This window comes from Nothobranchius furzeri, chromosome 7, assembly GCF_043380555.1.
Source record: "Nothobranchius furzeri strain GRZ-AD chromosome 7, NfurGRZ-RIMD1, whole genome shotgun sequence".
NCBI lineage: Eukaryota > Metazoa > Chordata > Actinopteri > Cyprinodontiformes > Nothobranchiidae > Nothobranchius > Nothobranchius furzeri.
Window position 1 is genome coordinate 30,074,083 of NC_091747.1, and position 19,315 is coordinate 30,093,397.

General features: G+C 44.1%; 1 protein-coding gene across 7 annotated transcripts in view; it reads left to right on the forward strand.

The window, feature by feature from the left end:
* Positions 1 to 7,911: 7,911 nt before the first annotated feature.
* Positions 7,912 to 19,315, forward strand: part of znf438 (zinc finger protein 438) — a 108,960-nt gene continuing 97,556 nt past the window's right edge. For 4 of the 7 annotated variants that reach the window (XM_054751246.2, XM_054751245.2, XM_070553018.1 and 1 more), the window contains exon 1: positions 7,918 to 8,063. The gene's annotated coding sequence lies outside the window, so the exon portion shown is untranslated. Of the gene's footprint in view, positions 8,064 to 19,315 lie in introns of all 7 variants that reach the window. The other 3 variants (XM_054751244.2, XM_070553017.1, XM_054751243.2) reach the window with 1 other exon arrangement.

Consider the following 19,315-nt stretch of genomic DNA (forward strand, 5'->3'; position numbering starts at 1 on the left):
CCCCACGAGTGAGAGTCGTGAATGGGTCGTGGCCAGACCACATTCACACATAGGATGGCTTGGAACAGCAGTAGCTCAGGAGGTAGAGCAGGTTGTCCAGTAATCAAAAGTTTGCCGGTTCGATTCCGGCTCTGGCCAGAGATTCTGCTGTTGTGTCCTTGGGCAACATAATTAACCCACCTTGCCTGCTGGTGGTGATCGGAGGGACCGGTAGCGTCAGTGGTCGGCAGCCTCGCCTCTGCCAGTGCGCCCCAGGGCAGCTGTGGCTACATCGTAGCTCATCACCATCAATGGGTGAATGGGTGAATATGTTGTGAAGCACCTAGGTGGTTATAGAACCCTAAGACGGTGCTATACAAATACCATTTTGCCAGGCCAGAGGCTTTCTGCTGTTTGGAAGGGAGCAAACGTAGACTGAAGCTTCATAACAGGAGACAACGCTAATGAAAATGTAGCTTCTGTAAAATGATGGAACAATGAATGATCTCTGCTAGCAGGCCTCCACCCTGATGGGTTACTGCCGCAAGAGCATACAAAGATTTCCCCTGGGAGTGCCCCCGGAACGCTCCGATTCCATACGTCGTCCCTGACAACGGGGCGGGGGGTGGCACGGAATGTTACGCTTCCATGCGTCTCCATGAATGACGAATGAACATGAATGATGCACCAGAAGATGCTGCAGGTGATGCTTGTAAATAAACAGGCATTCTACGTAAATACTGTTAGTGGATTAAAGATTAATACAACCATGTTTGCAGGAACCTCTGATAGTTTAGATACTGAAGCTGTTGGTCAGGGATGCTCTCAGACTAGCTGTTAGCACATCAGTCTTGACGGATACAAACCCTGTTTCTTAGAACTGAGGTTGTTCATGAGAGAGAGAGATTATTTATAACTTTGACTCGGAAACACACCTAACATACTAAACCATGCCTTGCAGGTGCTTGTAAACAAACCTGAAGTCATGGTGTGTCCAACAAGTCCTCCAAGGTCAGAACCAATTCTGGAAGGTTGAAGAACTGAACAACAAAAGTTCTTCCTCTTCTCCTCCCTGAATGCACATTCCCTCTGTGAGTAAACACCATTTACCTTGCTCATTGTGTCAGACGTTGAGGTGTTCTGATGTTTGGAGATGAAAATGCTTTGGGATGAAATATTCATTTTTTTTTTGTTGTTGTTGCTTTAATTATGTATGTGCCCACTGTCTGTTCAGGTCAGAGATGTTCCAAGCGTACCTTTTTGCTGCTGGCGCGGAATACATCACGTACTGATTACAGGGAGTGCCTGGCATAGAGCCGTACACAACCTCATGGAAACATTAAATAAGGAGGCTGCATACCTCAGTAGACACACTGAATAAGCATGAGCGTCTCCTGATTCTGACTCATAAAGGCTTCACCCAAAGCTTCTGCTCACACAAAGAACTGTGGCTCTGAGTGGGCGAAAATAGTCAGATCATGACTGTTTCTGTGTCCACTTAGTGCCCGGCCCCTCACCTGAGGGTTGCTGGTTCTAACCCGGGCTCTGGCCCTGTTAGTCAGTGTGTCCTTGGGCAAGACACTTAACCCTCCTTACCTGCTGGTGGTGGTCGGAAAGCTTTCTGTCCGTCTGCCTCTGACACTGGTAGTAGTGAGCTACGATGTAGCCACAGCTGCCCTGGGGCGCTCTGACAGAGGTGAGGCTGCCGAGCACTGGCCCCACCGGTCCCTCCGACCACCACCAGCAGGCAAGGTGGGTTAAGTGTCTTGCCCAAGGACACAACAGCAGAATTCTCTGTCAGCATCGAACCTGCAACCTTCTCATTATTGGACAAGCCGCTCTACCTCCTGAGCTACTGCTGCCGGACCCCTGCTTTCCACCGGAGCCGTCAGCAGCGCGAGTCGGCCGCGTCTCAGGAGCAGCATGTCGCGGCCCTTACGCGCCGGTTCTATTTTCTACGTGCGACGCCTCTGAAACGGGTCAAGTTCGACATTTTTGGGGAAGGAAAGACAGGAAATCGGACGCAGAAATGGAGAGAAGCTCCCGAGATTTTCAGAATAAAGAACATACTGCCTTCCGGTTGCTTTACTTTTAAAAAAGGTTACTAAATGTGCGTCCCCGTGAGAAGTTATCACCTAGCTAGCGGTCTCCTTTGTTTTTCAGGTCCGTATTGGCGATTATACAACGGACAGAACATAAAACACAAACCTTTTGGAGCCAAGTTGTAGTTTTCTCCTGCTTGTTATTGTGTTTACTGACGAAGTCACTCGTGTGACTTCGTGCTCGGTCGGTGACAGCTGCTCCCCTGCTGCTTCGCGTCTCGTGGGAAGGGCCAAGCAGCAGCTTACGCGAGCAAGACGTGCTGCTGCAGTAACGTGCTGCTGACGGCTCCTGTGGAAAGCCGGGGTAAGTTGTAGCTGTTGCTACGATGTAGCTCATCACCACCATTGTGTGAACATGTGAACAACTGTTGTGTTTTGAAGCACCTTGAGGGGTTCTAGGACTCTACAAGGTGCTAAATAAAAACAGGCATTTTACTATAGAAATAAATCCAATTTATTTCTAATAACAGTTTAAATGTGATGAACAAACCATTGACGACTGGTTCCAGTCCTCTGAAAGAGCTTTGACAATCCTATTTCATGGAAAATCCACTTTTTAGAGATTGTAACCATTTTACTTTCTTTCTTCTTAAAAAACACCCACAAAGCGGATTTTTGCTGCACACACATGGAAAGAAAAATGCTCAGTTCATTTCACCAAAAATGCCTAATTTTATTTCATTTACTTATTTAACTATATAAGAGAACTGCCACCTGCAATTCTCCCTACTTAAAATGAAAACTGCAGGTCGCTATTTTCTTCGTCTGCGAGAAAATTTGTTGCTTTCTTTCCCATTTGCACATACTGAACTTGGAAAGAGAGCTTCTGCCAACGCAGCTCCATCAGCTTGTAATGAGTTGCAGGCAAAATGGAAGAGGACAGAGTTTATTTCGCTGCTTGTTTTTAAATCCAAACTAAGAAATCTTGAGAGCAATTCACTGACATGCGATTGTTTTATTGTTTGAATGCTGTAAAGCACCACAAGCAGAGAGGAGCTTTTCAAAACTTAAGCTAATAAAAAACTACCTGAGGTCAACCATGTCCCAGGAGCGTTTAGCTGGCCTCAGCATCATCAGCATTAACTTCCAAGTTGGGGAGGAGATATCATATGCTGATATCATTGATGAATTTGCTTGAAGGAAAGCCAGAAAGCAACACTTTTGAAATCACTCAACTGTCATCTCTAATCCAAACACATCCTGTCACACACAAAATAAAAAAAATAAAAATAAGATAAAAACACAAAAGAACACACAATGTTTAAAAAGCCCAAATTGTTGCAACTTTGTTTCTGATTTGTTTGGTTTGCAAAACTTTTGTTTTTAATTCTGTTTGGAATTGTAATAATTGTATTTATTTGTACACATCCTTTGTTGCTGTTGCCTGTTTATACATATACACACACATATACACACACATATATAATATATATATATATATATATATATATATATAATTTTATTTTATTTGTTTCTAAATGTATATATTTGAAAGGTTTCAGTGCAGTGTGTATGTGGGGTTTAAATCTTGCAATATAAGAACTTTGTTGTATATAATACACGCCACGCAATTTGAAACAAAGTTGTAGGTGTAATTTTTTTCTTATGTACGGAGGGGGGGCTCACAGGGGGTTGTCGCACAGGGTGCCATTTAGGCTAGCTCCGCCTCTGCTCATGCTTGTGTTGACCTCCAACGACTTCCAGTCATTTTAGTGACTCCTCTATGCCTAACCCATACCCTGAGCCTAACCAATGGGGTTCTATTCCTAACTCTAGCCTAAACTAACCTAAAACAGAAGCCACTATTCCTAACCCTAATCTAAACTAAAAGTTACAGGTGCTCAGCATTGTGTGGAGTGGAGCAACAAATGTGGAAATGTGCAGCAAGTTAAAGTCAAATTTTGTCCACTTAAACTTACAAAATCAAATACGTGCGCGCACACACACACACACACACACACACACACACACACACACACACACACACACACACACACACACACACACACACACACACACGCGCACACACACACACACACACACCTAAGGACAGATTAGAGAAACCGATTAACCTAACAGTCATATTTTTGGACTGTGAGAGGAAGCTGGAGGACGTGAATTGAACCCACGTGTGTATAGAGAGAACATGCGAACTACATGAAAAAACACATGCAAAAAGACCCCATTTCATGATGCCAGGTAGACCCATGACGTACATAATCGATCACAGTTACAGAGGTAAGCAGAATTATTTTATTTTGTAATGTTGAATGAATCATTTAGGGTTGGTTGGTCCTGGAGAGTTCACGGGAGGCACTAGAAACAGATGACAGTCAGCACCTTGGTTGTAAAGGGTGATGTGGAGAGGGAACTGAAAGGGGGCATCAAGGTCCTGCTAGAGAAGATTTCTGGAGGGAGAGAGTCCTGTCATGTACCTGGGCAGAGGTGAGTCACACCATCTCCTCTCATCAGCATTGAGTTAATTCTCCACAGGTGAGGAGCAGAGGGAGCGGCTGCTGCAGGAGATTTACAAATCAGGAATGCGGGTTTAAAAGGAGGATGGAGACACCTCACTGTGCCGGATAATTGCACCAGTTTAGGTAGCCCCAGCCACTTGTTTGTTCTTGTTTGTTTGTGTTTTGACTCGCTCTCTGACTATTGGATTTATGACCTCGGATTGTGTTTTTGACTATGTTTTTGGATTATCCCTGACGTTTGGTGTTTGTTTCCCTTCCCCTCAGGATTCTCACACCACCTGCTCCACCTTTGCTGTCTACGTACTCTGGATCTCACACACCACGTCCCATCCTCCTCCGTCATTCCTGTTTGGACTCCCTCTGCTACCTCACCCCTCCCGGAGCGCTCACCCTCTGCCCAGCGCTCCCCCCGGCTCCCCCTCCTCTCTCGTTCATCCCGAACGCTACAAGGACGAGAGCTGCATCGCTCACTCTCACAGGACTTCCCTGTGCTGTTTCTGTTCCCGTTTGTGTAATAAAGAACTTTATTACCAATTCTGCCCGACTAGTATGATTCTGCATGTCTCGGGTTAGTTAGGCACTTACCTCGAGTCATGACAAGTCCGTTCTGGGTGAGCTGCTGATCAGGAGGTTATGGAGCACAGGAGGTGAGGTGACAAAACCTTCAGAACCAAGTAGAGCCAGTTATCCCACAGAAATCAAAATATTCAAAAACTCATTCTCTAAAGCATACACACTAGAAGAGTGGCTCGAGGAACACCCAAAGGTGAGTAATCATCCAGCGCTCCTTAAATAGCAGCCTTGCTGATGGGCTGAATGGCTGCAGCTGTGACCGCTTCTCAGGACCGCCTACGTGAAATGAAGAGCTCAGCACAGGGTTAGGCCATGACACCCCAGACCAGGATTTGAACCCAGGACTTAACCAGTGCTAACCACCATGCCACTGTGCAGCCTACACTAAGGTCACCTGATATGGAAAACGACAAAAGGAAAAAGATCCTGGTTACAAGCTACAGGAAGAGAGCTTCCTCAACACCAGCTGGGCGTCAGGCCTCTGCACCCCTTAGAATTTCTCTCGGTCATCTCCTGGAAGGGAATGTCTCCTAGAGAGGAGACCCAAATGATCAGGATGTGATCCAGAACTGGAAAGGTTATATATACTCTCTCTGGTTAAAGTTCTGCTCCATTAATTCAGTCATAATCTGTTTAACTGGTTTCAATGAGAGTACCAGATGGCTAATTAAAAAGCTGAGTTCCATATGGCCACAACTCCTAGGGAGCCTAAGTCTCCTCCCTTTCCATTTGGCTCATGGGTCCCCGGAAGAACGAACAACTGAATGCAAGTCAACTGGGCTAAAAATGCTATTTTCTAATCCGCCTTGCCTTACGCCCTGGTTCGTATATATGCTCTACTTGTATTTGAATGAAAACTTAGGCTTCCTATAGGCAGAGCTCAGTGGTGGAGTGGGGTCTACGGTTGTCTGTCAAACTGTGTCCCCATGCTGCCAGGCGTGTTTCATTCCACTGATGATGTCCCTGATGCCAGCATTATGAATAAATATAATTATGTATCAGTTAGTCTGGGATGGACCCGTATAATGAATATGTTAAAATAGCCTTAAACTACCTTACAGCTGCTAACATATTACATGTAAAAGGAAACACTTTAAATATTAACAGCTGTACTCTGGTCGCTTGTGGCAAACACGGTAGTATTTGTTCTGAATGACCAATGCGTTTTTTCTTTATCTTGGTGTGTAATATGATAGCTGAATATTTGTGACCAGAGTTAACTTAAGGGTCACATGACCACCATGAACGTAGATTCTTAAAACTCACAGCTGCTCAGCAGAAACACTCCACTCTCTGAACAGCCAGTCTCTTGAACAGAACATGAAAACGACGCATAAATTATAAAAACTTGAATAAAATATGTAGAGAAACAGAGCTGAAGAGGACTTCCGCCATTGCCATGGAATACCAAGGTACTTTATACCATGGTATAAAGCACCTGTGTACGCACCTGCATCCCTAATTGGATGACGTGCAATGTGCTTGTCTTTTACTAAAAACTTAGTAAAAATGTTTTATTTGACTTAGCTTTTAGCAATAGTTGAGTTGTGTATCCATTCTCTTTTATCTGGTTGTTGTAGTTTTTGTTGTTTGGGTCCTGTTCTATTTTTACTATTGTTCACTCTCATCCTTTTATTTATGGTTTTTATTGTATACTCTGTTTTTAATGCCTTGATTTTTAATATGTTTTACTGGAACATGTTTTATTTCATGGCATTGTTCTGTTCAGCGCTTTGGGTTGCGTGAGCAGCAGTAAAGGTGCTATATAAATAAAGTTGGCCTTGACCATGACCTTGGTTTAGTTATGATATCTTTGTAGTCCTCGTAGACACAAATTAATTCCTGCTCCACCTGGGAGAAGAACGAGGCTCTGTCCCTTCCTTCCATTCTAACTTATCTAGCACTGATCAGTGTTTCCCCTAGGAATTTTTCCAGCTGTGGTGGAGGTGGTGTTTGCGGGGGGTGGGTGGGTGGGGTGGTGGGGGGTGGGGGGGGGATTATGACACGTCTCACCTTTATGTTAATATTGTTTCATTTGATGCACTCCACTTTGAACTGCACCAATCCAGCGACTGCTGCATTGTAATAACTAGTATTAAAGGTGAGTACACCAATATTTGCACAAGAATAATTTCTGTTTTAAACTCTCAGTGACACACTTTGCAGGGTGGATTTGGCATTTGATTTTTCTTGGCGTCTGGAAAAACATCTCCTTTTGCCCCCTTTATTTGATTTTCTGCCCCCACCACCCCACCCACCAACTCCCAGCAAACAATACCTCCACCACAGCTGGAAAAATTCCTAGGGGAAACACTGTGTTTTATGAGAGGTGCTGTCCCTGAGGGTAGTCACTTTAGTAGTAACCATTAGTGAGCCTTTGATCTATGTTGCTGTTTATTAAATTGTTGAATGAATAAACGAATTGATATTTATTTCTTACAGGTTTTCTATGGGGCTTTGGGATAAGGTAAACACCCCTCTAAATTGTCATGCCGCTAGAGGCTCTGTTTGGGTTCTTGAGTCAGATGTTCCTCTCCTCCAGCTGTGGCGGGCTCTTCCTCATCGGCTGCTGATTGGCTAATCTGACAGAAAACGACGGGTCGGTCCCTGGATCTCGGTTGGACCGAACCATGTAAGGCCCGGTCAGAGAAAACAGACACTGCTTTATGTTATCTATTTATTGTAGTACTAATAACGTTTATGAATAGGTACGAACATTTAATATACAGAATTGAAATGGTGTTTAAAAAAAACGAGAAACGTAAAACTAAAAGAGCCCGTTTAGTGTCACCCCTGCGTGAAGCAGTGGATGGTTTCGCCCAACATGGCTGCTGGGAAGCAGGGATGAGGATCTGAGGCTTTGCTAGATTTTTAGGAAAAACGAGTCTCTGTGATGTTTGAAGGTGCTTCCTCCTAAAAACTGAGCATCCAGGTGAGATATGCTTTACATCACATCTACATCTGTTACATATCCGCTCGTTTAGACTCAAAATGCAGCAAAACTCATCTCGTTTGCAATCTTGTCACGATAGCTTTATGATCCGGAAAGAATGTGTATTTTCTCCGGGCTACAGCTTCTGTAATCCCAAACCCACAACACTCACTGCACGGATCTTTCGGCACTGAGACGCCCAAGCCTTCAGGTTTGGTGGTAGTGTCAGGTCTAGCAGCTGGTGCAGAGCCAGCCTGCGGCTAAACCTGCAGCTGTGCAGCGCAGAAATACGTCACCAAACGGGATTTCCTTCAGTAACAGCGTTTGTCCACAGATCCGAACCAGAACCCAGGGCTGTAGAAAGAATCATGCAGTCAGCGGTTTAATGTTTTCTTTATGGTCACGAATGCCTAACGTGCTCCTGGGGGGTATTCCAAAGAGGCAGATTTCCCCAAACCAGACGTTTGAACTGTACATCTCATTTAAGCCCCATGACATGTCTAAGCTGCTTAGACTTTATTAAAACCTGGATGGTGGGAATTTTCTACAGCTGAATGAAGAAAAGACTGAGATCCTCATCTGTGCCCCAGACAAGCAGGTTCCCAAAGTCAGAGACCGTCTTGGTCAGCTTGCATCTCACTAGGGCTGCCACAGTAGTCGACTAATCGTGTCATTCATAAAAGTTTAGCTTATTGCACCAGGATGCTCTAATATACCATCATTAGCTTCTAGTCTGAAGTGTGATCAGCTATGTGCCATCTAGTAATAAAGACAAGATGATAGCTTACCAATCAACTTTTAATTAACTTTGTAACCTGTTAATACAAACGCTGCAGTCAGATGGAGGTAGGCACCTAAAACCAAAAATGACTTGTGTTCACAAGAGGCATAGTGGCAAGGTTGAAGCCCTTCATCTTCCAGTCTTAACTCAGGAAATTGCACCAAGCCTCTGTAGCACGGCTGGTTCACATGTCAGCAGTCAGGGACCATCGACAGCTCTGAGGTAGGGGTTGTACGAACTAGTCGACTAGTCGACTTCACGGCTCTGTAGTGACTTTTTATGCCTGTCATCGACTAGTCGCTGTCACGTGATAATGACTGACAAGATGCAGTCCTCGGAAAAGACAGCAGGTGATGAGCCCCTGCGCGTCTGGATCGAGGCGGAGGCGACGCGCTGTGCGTTACTGACACCGGCGGTAAAACGGACATTTAACCAAACTGTGACCTTTTCCCTCTTGCAATTTAACCTTCCCCTCACCCCATCCTAATCTTAACCAGTTTGGCAGTTTGTGCATGCAAAGCTCTGATCGTTGACGTGCGCTCCAGACATCTGCGTCCTGAGCACGGCCAAATCAGGTGTCGCCACCTCAAAAACAAATTAAACACGCGATCGTTCATGTCGGCTCATTTCCTTTCATGTTTTCTGTCTGTTATTTGTGCCTGATGCATTTCGCTGCTGCGGAGCGAGGCGCATCACCTGTTGTCCTCCGGTGACGCACCCCCAAGATTCCACTATCTCCGCTCCGCTCCGCTCCGGCATGAACTCCGCAGCAAAAACGGTCCAATTATAGTCGGCCGGCGAGCAGCCACTGTTTTAGTGGTCGGTAGATCTTTTAGAACTGCAGTTCAAAGGTAACTCATAAGGTGAATATATATGAACCCAGGTAGCAGTTTTTCTTTAGGATTGAGAGGAGATGCAGGAAGATAATAAACAGGCAGGACAGAAAAATAGTCAAATATAAACAAGTTAGCTTTTGTACCTGGTGGTTGCAACAAACAGACACCATTGAAGGTAATCAGAAGTGAGGAACAGAAAATGAAATAATTATTTTAATGTTTAGAGCAGCAGGAAAGGCTGCAGGCGCATCAGTGAGTTTGCGGCTGCTGTGCAGGGGGAGGGGGGAGAGGACTGAAGTAGGATGCAGAAACTACCGTTGTTAAAAGAGATGTCTTAACTTAGAAAATGTGGGCGCAATTTTAATTGTCAAAAACTCCAGCGAACCTACCGACCCCCCCCCCGCCGCTGCTTCCGGCGTATGACGTCATCAACGACTAGTCGAAGTCGGCTCGACTTTCATTACTTGACTGTCGACTTTAAAAAAAATAAAGTCGTGCAGGCCCTACTCTGAGGGTCTGCTTTACCGTGAAGATGAAAGATATTAATGTTCGTTTATTTACCAGATTAATAATTCTGTTACATCTAATAAAGCAAGTTAATATTTAACAGAAAGAAAATGTTTTATGCTTAAAAAATATTTGTTTCTCAATTGTTCAGTCAGCAACTTTTTATTTCCTCATAAATGCATTTTATTCTAATGTTTATTTTATTTGTGTCCAGAGAGAAACACACACACACACACACACACACACACACACACACACACACACACACACACACACACACCTTAAAGGTTGTTTCATATTTCTTTTCCATCATAGTGGTGAAATGGGATCAGCCTGGTAGATAGTTGTCGTGGTAACCTGGGTTGAACTGGTTCATCACCTGTCTGAAACCCTGGTTGTTCACCAAGAACCGGAGTCTGGTGACCAACATGCTCACAATGGCCTCAGGCAGGACGTTAGCTTGCTGAGGTTTGCACGTAACAAACTCGTCCATTGAAGAGGAGCAATTTTATTATCTCATTCACTGCCAGTGACGACTAAACTTGTACAACTACCTGACTCAACTTAAGGAACAAAGTAGAATCCAGCTGCTGTTATTAATTTAATGTTGTTGTTTATAGAAACTAAATCTATCTGCAGCGCTTTAGGCCCAGGGCAGAGTTTTAGACCTCAGACTTGCTTTAGATCATGACCTGTTAATAATAATATCATCTATTAACACTAGGGCTAGGCGATGTTTCACCTCGATAACGATAAATGGACGATACCTACAGGTATGCGCAGAGACAATAGTTGTCCACTAGATGGGGCTGTCACTTGTATTATGGTGAGTCACATTTTTATGTGACTCAAGGTGGTACAGCTTCTTAAAGGGACATGAACGTTGCCAGCCTACACACATCTTTTCATTTTTATATTATCAGATTTATTGACATGGGAAAAATTATCACGATATGAGTCCAAAATTTCAGTAACGATAAATTTTCGATATAGCGCCCAGCCCTAATTAACAACAATTAGAATATTCTGTAATAGTCATAAACATCCAAACCATAGAAATGAAATAAAATCAATATTAAAATAAAAAATGATGAACATGTTTGCTGGTGAAGGTTCTCAGTAGGGCTGCAACAAACGATTATTTGGATAATCGATTAATCGGATGGGGTCTCGACACGATTAATCGATTAATCGGATTACATAGGGACATTTTTTAAAACTGCTAGGGAAACGTTATTTTTCTCCTTCCTTCCTTCACTTAAACACATTATTAGAAAACAGTTCAATAGCAGAAAACCAACATGCCATCACCTAAATTGTCTTATAAGGTGTACAGACAGAGACCTTAAGCTACACCTATCTGTGACCAAAAATGCTTGGTCCAAGTTAAACAGCTTAAAGAGCAAGTCAACCCCTACCAGAGTCTAACTCCACTCCCGCTTCATGTTTGAAAAATGCAACACATGCTGTTGCCTGGCAGACCGAGAGGGCGGAGCCGCTAACAAATACACATACACTCAGGCTCACGACAGCATTGTGACATCATAATGTACCAGTTTACATCATAGCATACTTCTTAGCCAATAGCGGTGGCAGATTTAAATTAAAATACAGTGCAGAGTTTTTACCTGACAACGGCACAACACTGCCAGTTTTAGGCAGAATATTTAAATTTTAACTAAGATGCACTGAAGTGCCAAATTATTGACGACACGTGTCTGCAGCACGATTAGACACTCGTTTATTTAGTTTATCAGCAAAAAAAAGTTTATTTGGGGGTGACTTGCTCTTTAAGGGCAATTCTCATCTGTTTTGTTTGATCTCATCTGTAGACATTTATTATAATTGGGGATGTCAAACAACTAATTTTTAAATGAAATTAAACATAGGCTGTGAATTAATCACTATTTCCAAAAATGACTGAAAAATACCAAATAAAACAAAAGTAAATGAATGCCATCCTCCTTGCGATGATGCCCTGGGCACCTGCCTTAAAGTCACATCAAGAGATGCTGCTGATCATTCCAATGATCCCAAATAGACTCACATTAGGACACATGAAAGCAACTGAACCCAAAAATATATTAACCAGTATATAACTACACGCACACAACACGCCTGCAGCAACAGTTAGGACTCCTCCCTCCCCTAAGCGTTTTCGCTTGTGAGGACACTGTGGTTGTAAAGCCACATGTTAGCAGTCTGGCCCAGGTATGATCAACCAGTTTCTGGGGGCTTGGGTGAATCACTTTTGAAAAGTTTTTAACTTACCCGGACACCGAGCTCTCTCCTTCCTCGCTGATGATTCTGACATGCTTGCGTTTAAGACGCTGCATCATCACCGTAGTATCCCCGTGCCATGCTAAGTCTGACCTACAAACGTTGCATGTCTTCGCCTGATTTAACTGAAAATGCTCCCAAACTTTAGAAGTTTTTACTTTTTTGGGGTCTCGCTGCTTCTGCCATGTTCCTCTTACAAACACCTGCCGGCTCTCCACCGGTCTGCGCGCAACGGCGGGCAGGAGGGGAGGGGGCTTTTGGAAGAGTTGCGCAACACAACGAATCGATGACGCAATTCGTTGCCAACGCTTTTAGTAATCGATTTTCATCGAATTTATCGATTCGTTGTTGCAGCCCTAGTTCTCAGTCATCCAGGTCATGGCAATCAAAAAGGGTTCAAACAAAGGCAACTGGACTTCTTTGGTTTCTTGAAGACGTTTCACTTCTCATCCGAGGAGCTTTGTTGATTCTAACTGGAATATGGGAGCGTCAAGCTTATAAGCTGTAAGCTGTTCCACTTCCTCCATGTAAATGTTGGCGACGATAGGAGATACTGGGGAGCACATGGCGCATCCATGTTTTCGCCAGTAAAACTTGTTGTTGTGTTTGAAGTAGATGGTTGAAAGGCAGAGGTCCAGGAAGGTACAGATCTGGTCTGGAGTCAGTTTTGTCCTCTCGTTTAAGGAGTCATCTTGTTCCAGATGTTTCCTAACTGCTTCCACTGCTTCGTCTGTGGGTATACATGTGAAGAGTGAAGTGACATCAAATGAGACAATGGTGTCCCCTGGGGCATTTGAGATCTTGAACTTTCTTTGCAAAATCCACCGAATTCTGTATGTGATGTTGAGTCTTTCCAACCAGCGAGGCCAGGATGGTGGAGAGATGTTTTGCAGTGTGGTATGTGACTGAGTTGATGCTGCTGCTGATGATGGGTCTGAGTGGTGTTCCTTCCTTGTGAATCTTCAGATGGGGTGGTTTCTCCTGGATAGTCTGTAGTAAAATGGTGGTCGATTACTTTGTCCTTTAGCAGTTTCTGTAAATAGTCCGTGATTTTCTTCTTGTACCCACTTGTTGGGTCTCTCTTTAGAACTTCATATGTGGTGCTGCAAAAGTGTGGGGACTTTGTTGTGGTGATCTGTTGTATTCAGAATAACCGTACGCCCCTTGTCTGCAGGTAAAACTGTGATGTTCAGGAGTCGCATTTATAAAACATTGCGTAGAATCCTTACTAAAACCGAACTTAAGCTCAGCAAAAAAATGTACTTACGCCAAGTAGGTTTGTGATCTATCAAACACGGAGTACGCACAGCTGCACGCAATCTCCACTTCATAAATCAGAAACTAACGAGAAAGGTTCCCATAGGGCTGCACAATCTTAGGAAAACCTGCGATATTCGATAACAGTGCTTAATATTGCGATATCGATATTACTCACGATAAATGAACAAATACTAAAGTATGCAGTGTTGATGTCGTCTGCTGTGTGATGTCTGCTCTGGGTTCAAAGCAAACAAAAACTAATGCATGAATTCCATTACAACATAACATTTTTATTGCAAAAATATGCAGCTGCACCTGCTACTGTATTAGCAGCTGCACCTGCTATTGTATTAGCAGCTGCACCTGCTACTGTATTAGCAGCTGCACCTGCTATTGTATTAGCAGCTGCACCTGCTACTGTATTAGCAGCTGCACCTGCTATTGTATTAGCAGCTGCACCTGCTACTGTATTATCTGCTGCACCTGCTACTGTATTAGCAGCAAAACATACAACAAACTGCATGCATGCAGTTTCTCAGTGACTTTAAAACATCACCTCCACCATAAAACTTTTTCTGATGCTCCAAATACAGAAAAACATCCCTTACCAGGGTTTTTGAATAAATAAAAATATCAGAAAATAAGTTTAAATGTTAAATAAAAGTTAACATCACTTAAATGCAACAGCAAGTTCTCTCATTGCTACTGAACATTTTCTCCACTTATGTGGTTATGATATAAGGCTGTTGCTGTAATTGGGAAGTGAACTGTGCTGGGCCAAACTAGGAGAATATTAAGATTTTCTGAGGGAAAGAGAAAAACAATTGTCTACCTTTCAGAAGAGGAACTGGCAAAAAAACTACATGGAAAATATGTGAAAACGTTTGTTTTTAACCCCAAATTGAACAAGTTTACCTAGATCTTAAAAAGCAGCTCAGATGATGAAACTGCAACTATGATTCTGATAACAAGCTAACAAATTGAACTAGCTCCTCTAAGATAACGGGCTAGCAGAGCTTCTGACTGACAGTTTATGTGCAGCAGCAAATCAACTATCCTGATTAACAAGGTTATAAAAGCTCATAAATGAAAAATCACTTTGATGTGTGGGGGAACTTTTCCAGGCCCTCTTTAGCAGGGTGGGACTGAGAGGAGAGTGCTGTAGCCTTTTAGCTGGAAGCTAACCGGAGCCTGGGGCTAACATCACCACCCGGTGGAACACTAGCGACATGAAGGTGGGTTGGTTCACGGCACGCGTCGGAGTCAGCCCGGTTATTATCAGCTGCTTAACGACACCGAGCGGACTCGCGTTTGAAAGCAGCGTTGATTCCAGAAACCTCAGCACAAAGTGTGTTCGTTAATCTGAGCCAGCATGACGAACAAGAGAACGGCGCCGCTAACTCAGTTCGGGTGTTGCTTTCCATCCAAAGGGTCTATGTAGGGGGCGGGCGTATTACGTGAACGGACCCATCTGATTGGCCGCATATCAGAAGGGCTACATTTGATTGGTCAAATAATACTTAAAACAGAGCTGGTTTACAAAAAGTTGATGTATGACACGGATGGAAATGTTTGAACCAAACATTTATCGCTGTTTTTGACGTGCTTTGCGATGGGCCTATCACACGTCCTGTTATCCCGATGACGATAATTTTTCGATATATTGTGCAGCCCTAGGTTCCCATCTGTTTTTTAGTCACATCCTGCCCTCAACACGCCCACTTTCGGCCATAAATGGTCAATGCAAAATGCCTTGCGGATCTGATGCATATACATAAGCCGGCTCGTTGCAGCATTTCGACCGCCCACAGATCAAGGAAGTGCTACTTCACAAGCAGAAATTGAGGTACTTGTGGGTGAGGTGGAGAAATGAAAGGAAGTGCTTTTGCAAAACAACTAAGGGGAAATCCACAGAGTGGCACAGCGTTGCTGAAGATGTCAATGTTGTGAGTTCTTCAGAGAGATCTGTGGCAGATATAAAAAAATGGTCCGATCGGGATTCGATCCCCAGACTCCCGGGTGAGAGTCACACGCGCTAACCAGTCACCCAAACAGAGATCCTCCTTGGCCAAGTAGCCAGGGTGCATGATCAATCGGGTCACAGTGACACACACTGTCACAGACGCATGATGTTCTGTCTCAATCTGTCCCCCTGCTGATATTCAGCATTCTGTATTCTGCTCTTCAGGCTGTATGTGTGTGTGTGTGTGTGTGTGTGTGTGTGTGCGTGCATGTGGAGGTCTTGTTCTGTGTGAACACAAAGCGGTACAAGTGATAATGCTGCAGGATTTCATAATTGTATCTTCTCAGCAGTAGCACTGCAGGTGCTCTCCATGTCTAACATGTGTGTAAGCCAGATCCTTAGTCAACTTAAAGTTGCACACGTTTTTCCACTAAGTTTTCTTTCATAAATCCCAAAGTTTGCGTGGAAAGTTGCTTACGCAGTTTTCCGACCCTGTTTTGTGCGTAAGCAAGCTTTATAAATGAGGCCCCTGGTCTTTGCTGAGGGAGGAGATAGCTTTTCAAAGTGCATTCTCCGCTCACATGACCCCAAGATGTATTCAGATGCAGCCCCCTGCCCTGTCTGCGTATCTGAAAAATAAAAAAACGGTACCTCTCGGACAAACTAAACACTCCTCTCACTCAGCGCTGAGTTTACTCAGCTATTTGCCAACGTTGAAGCCCAGAAACGGAGATTTTGACCGCGCAGTAACGCCAGGGACACACCGGCCGCGGAAGCGCCGCGAAGCGAATCGCTCACGAAATTCGGCCGCTGCTCGCCGCTCCTCAGTTCAGATCAGACGCGCCCCAGTTGAGGCGCGCCTCGACTCAGCTGTAGTTTTTCTTTTAAACACTTGGTGTCCTCCATTTCCTCTCTGCCTTTTCTCAGCTCTTTTCCTCTACATTTGAGTGTGTGTGTGTGTGTGTGTGTGTGTGTGTGTGTGTGTGTGTGTGTGTGTGTGTGTGAACCTATGGTATGAGTTGTTTCTGCCAGTTGAATCTCTTGGAACCCGCTCCAATTCTGCAGCTGTATCCTAGCAGTTTCTTCAGAGATGGGTACGTAAATAACCATGCTTTTCGGGGGTCGTACAGCTCCTTGTGTTTCTCAACTTCCATAATTAATTTAAAGTCATCCATCTTAACTGCTTGCCTCAGACTTTCTGCCTCTCTGTCCTGTTTGCTCCGGTGAAAAGACACCCAAAACCACACCCCCCTTCACGTGGTCACACACGCACACAAGTTCGATGTGCGTGTTTGTGTGGTTTTTCTGCAGTGTCTGATTACGAACACATTTGAATATTGCGGAATTTTATTTTCAAATGCTTTATTTTGTTAACTTTACCGGCCTGCCTCTTATGTCTAGGTTTGACTTCCTGCCAGAATTGACGCGATTCACCCGCGGCTCGCGAAAAAAATAGAGCCGACGCCAAAATGATCGCTGCACGGCGCGGGCTGGAGCGCCGGCGCGAGGCGATTCGCAGCACTTCGGCGGCCCATGTGGTCTATAGAATAGCTTAACAAGTGCGCCAAATGAAGGCGGTCCCATTTTCGCGGCGCTTCCGCGGCCGGTGTGTCCCCGGCGTAATGTGTTCACGACTGAAAGAGGAAGTTTTCCAACTAACATCCAGGCAGAGCTGATATAACTCCAGCGAGCAGCGACACGCTCAAACCAGCATGACTCTGTGGCTGCTGTCGTGTTTCCTCCCCGACACACAACAACGCGGTCAAGCTGCTCAGGCATGTTAATCAGCACAAACCTATAAGGTGAGCACCTGTTGTCATCTAATGTTGTCATTATTATGATGAAGATGAACAAAACAACAGGAGTCTCCTCCTCAGCTCAGATCAACCCCATGTTGCAGGTATCTGGCTGGAACAGGTGAGCATCACAGTAAACCAGTGGAGCAAACTGAGCTTTAAATATGTTGGTTTTATGCTCTTTTTCTGCTCCAAAACATGAAAGTTAACATGTGAGATGTTGCATTTTCATTTAAGATAAAATGATATTTTTATTTTGTTGTTGGCCCGTGAGAAAAGATTTAACCTGCAGTAAACAGGAACAACTGCAGATAGATGAATAGAAAGTCCCTTTATTGTTCCTCAGTGGAGAAAGCTAGATGTCATAACAGCGATGACACGTATTACAGGAGAAAAAATTGAGAATAAAAAATAAGAAAAATGAATAAACAACAAGAAAACATAAATCCTGAATAGATTGTAAAAATGCTGATTATACCACAAGTAATGAATACAACTAGGGCTGCACGATATTAGGAAAACCTGCGATATTCGATAACAGTGCTTAATATTGCGATATCGATATTACTCACGATAAATGAACAAATACTAAAGTATGCAGTGTTGATGTCGTCTGCTGTGTGATGTCTGCTCTGGGTTCAAAGCAAACAAAAACTAATGCATGAATTCCATTACAACATAACATTTTTATTGCAAACATATGCAGCTGCACCTGTTCTGTATTAGCAGCTGCACCTGCTATTGTATTAGCAGCTGCACCTGCTATTGTATTAGCAGCAAAACAACAAACTGCATGCATGCAGTTTCTCAGTGACTTTAAAACATCACCTCCAACATAAAACTTTTTCTGATGCTCCAAATACAGAAAAACATCCCTTACCAGGGTTTTTAGAATAAATAAAAAAAATCTGAAAATAAGTTTAAATGTTAAATAATAGTTAACATCACTTAAATGCAACAGCAAATTCTCTCATTGCTACTGAACATTTTCTCCACTTATGTGGTTATGATATAAGGCTGTTGCTGCAATTGGGAAGTGAACTGTGCTGGGCCAAACTAGGAGAATATTAAGATTTTCTGAGGGAAAGAGAAAAACAATTGTCTACCTTTCAGAAGAGGAACTGGCAAAAAACTACATGAAAATATGTGAAAACGTTTGTTTTTAACCCCAAATTGAACAAGTTTACCTAGATCTTAAAAAGCAGCTCAGATGATGAAACTGCAACTATGATTCTGGTAACAAGCTAACAAATTGAACTAGCTCCTCTAAGATAACGGGCTAGCAGAGCTTCTGACTGACAGTTTATGTGCAGCAGCAAATCAACTATCCTGATTAACGAGGTTATAAACGCTCATAAATGAAAAATCACTTTGATGTGTGGGGGAACTTTTCCAGGCCCTCTTTAGCAGGGTGGGACTGAGAGGAGAGTGCTGTAGCCTTTTAGCTGGAAGCTAACCGGAGCCTGAAACCTCAGCACAAAGTGGGTTCGTTAATCTGAGCCAGCGTGATGAACAAGGGAAGCGAGCGGCAGCGGAAAGTGGGGGCGGAGCGGAGATAGTGGAATTTTGGGGATACAGTCTGTGCTGGAGCGGGTGAACCAGGCGGCAGCACGGCGGCCCAAAGTAAGCGCAGCCCGGGAAGCTCCGCTCGGCAGCACCGTCTCCGACGCTCCGGTGTCGGCGCGCGGAGAAAGTGGTGATGCCGAAAACGAGGGGTTATGTAAGGCTGGCAAACATCTCAACCTTCGGATGGAGACAGCCGAGCAGCACGGGGCAGCTCGTAGGGGGCGTGCGTATTACGTGAACGGACCCATCTGATTGGCCGCATA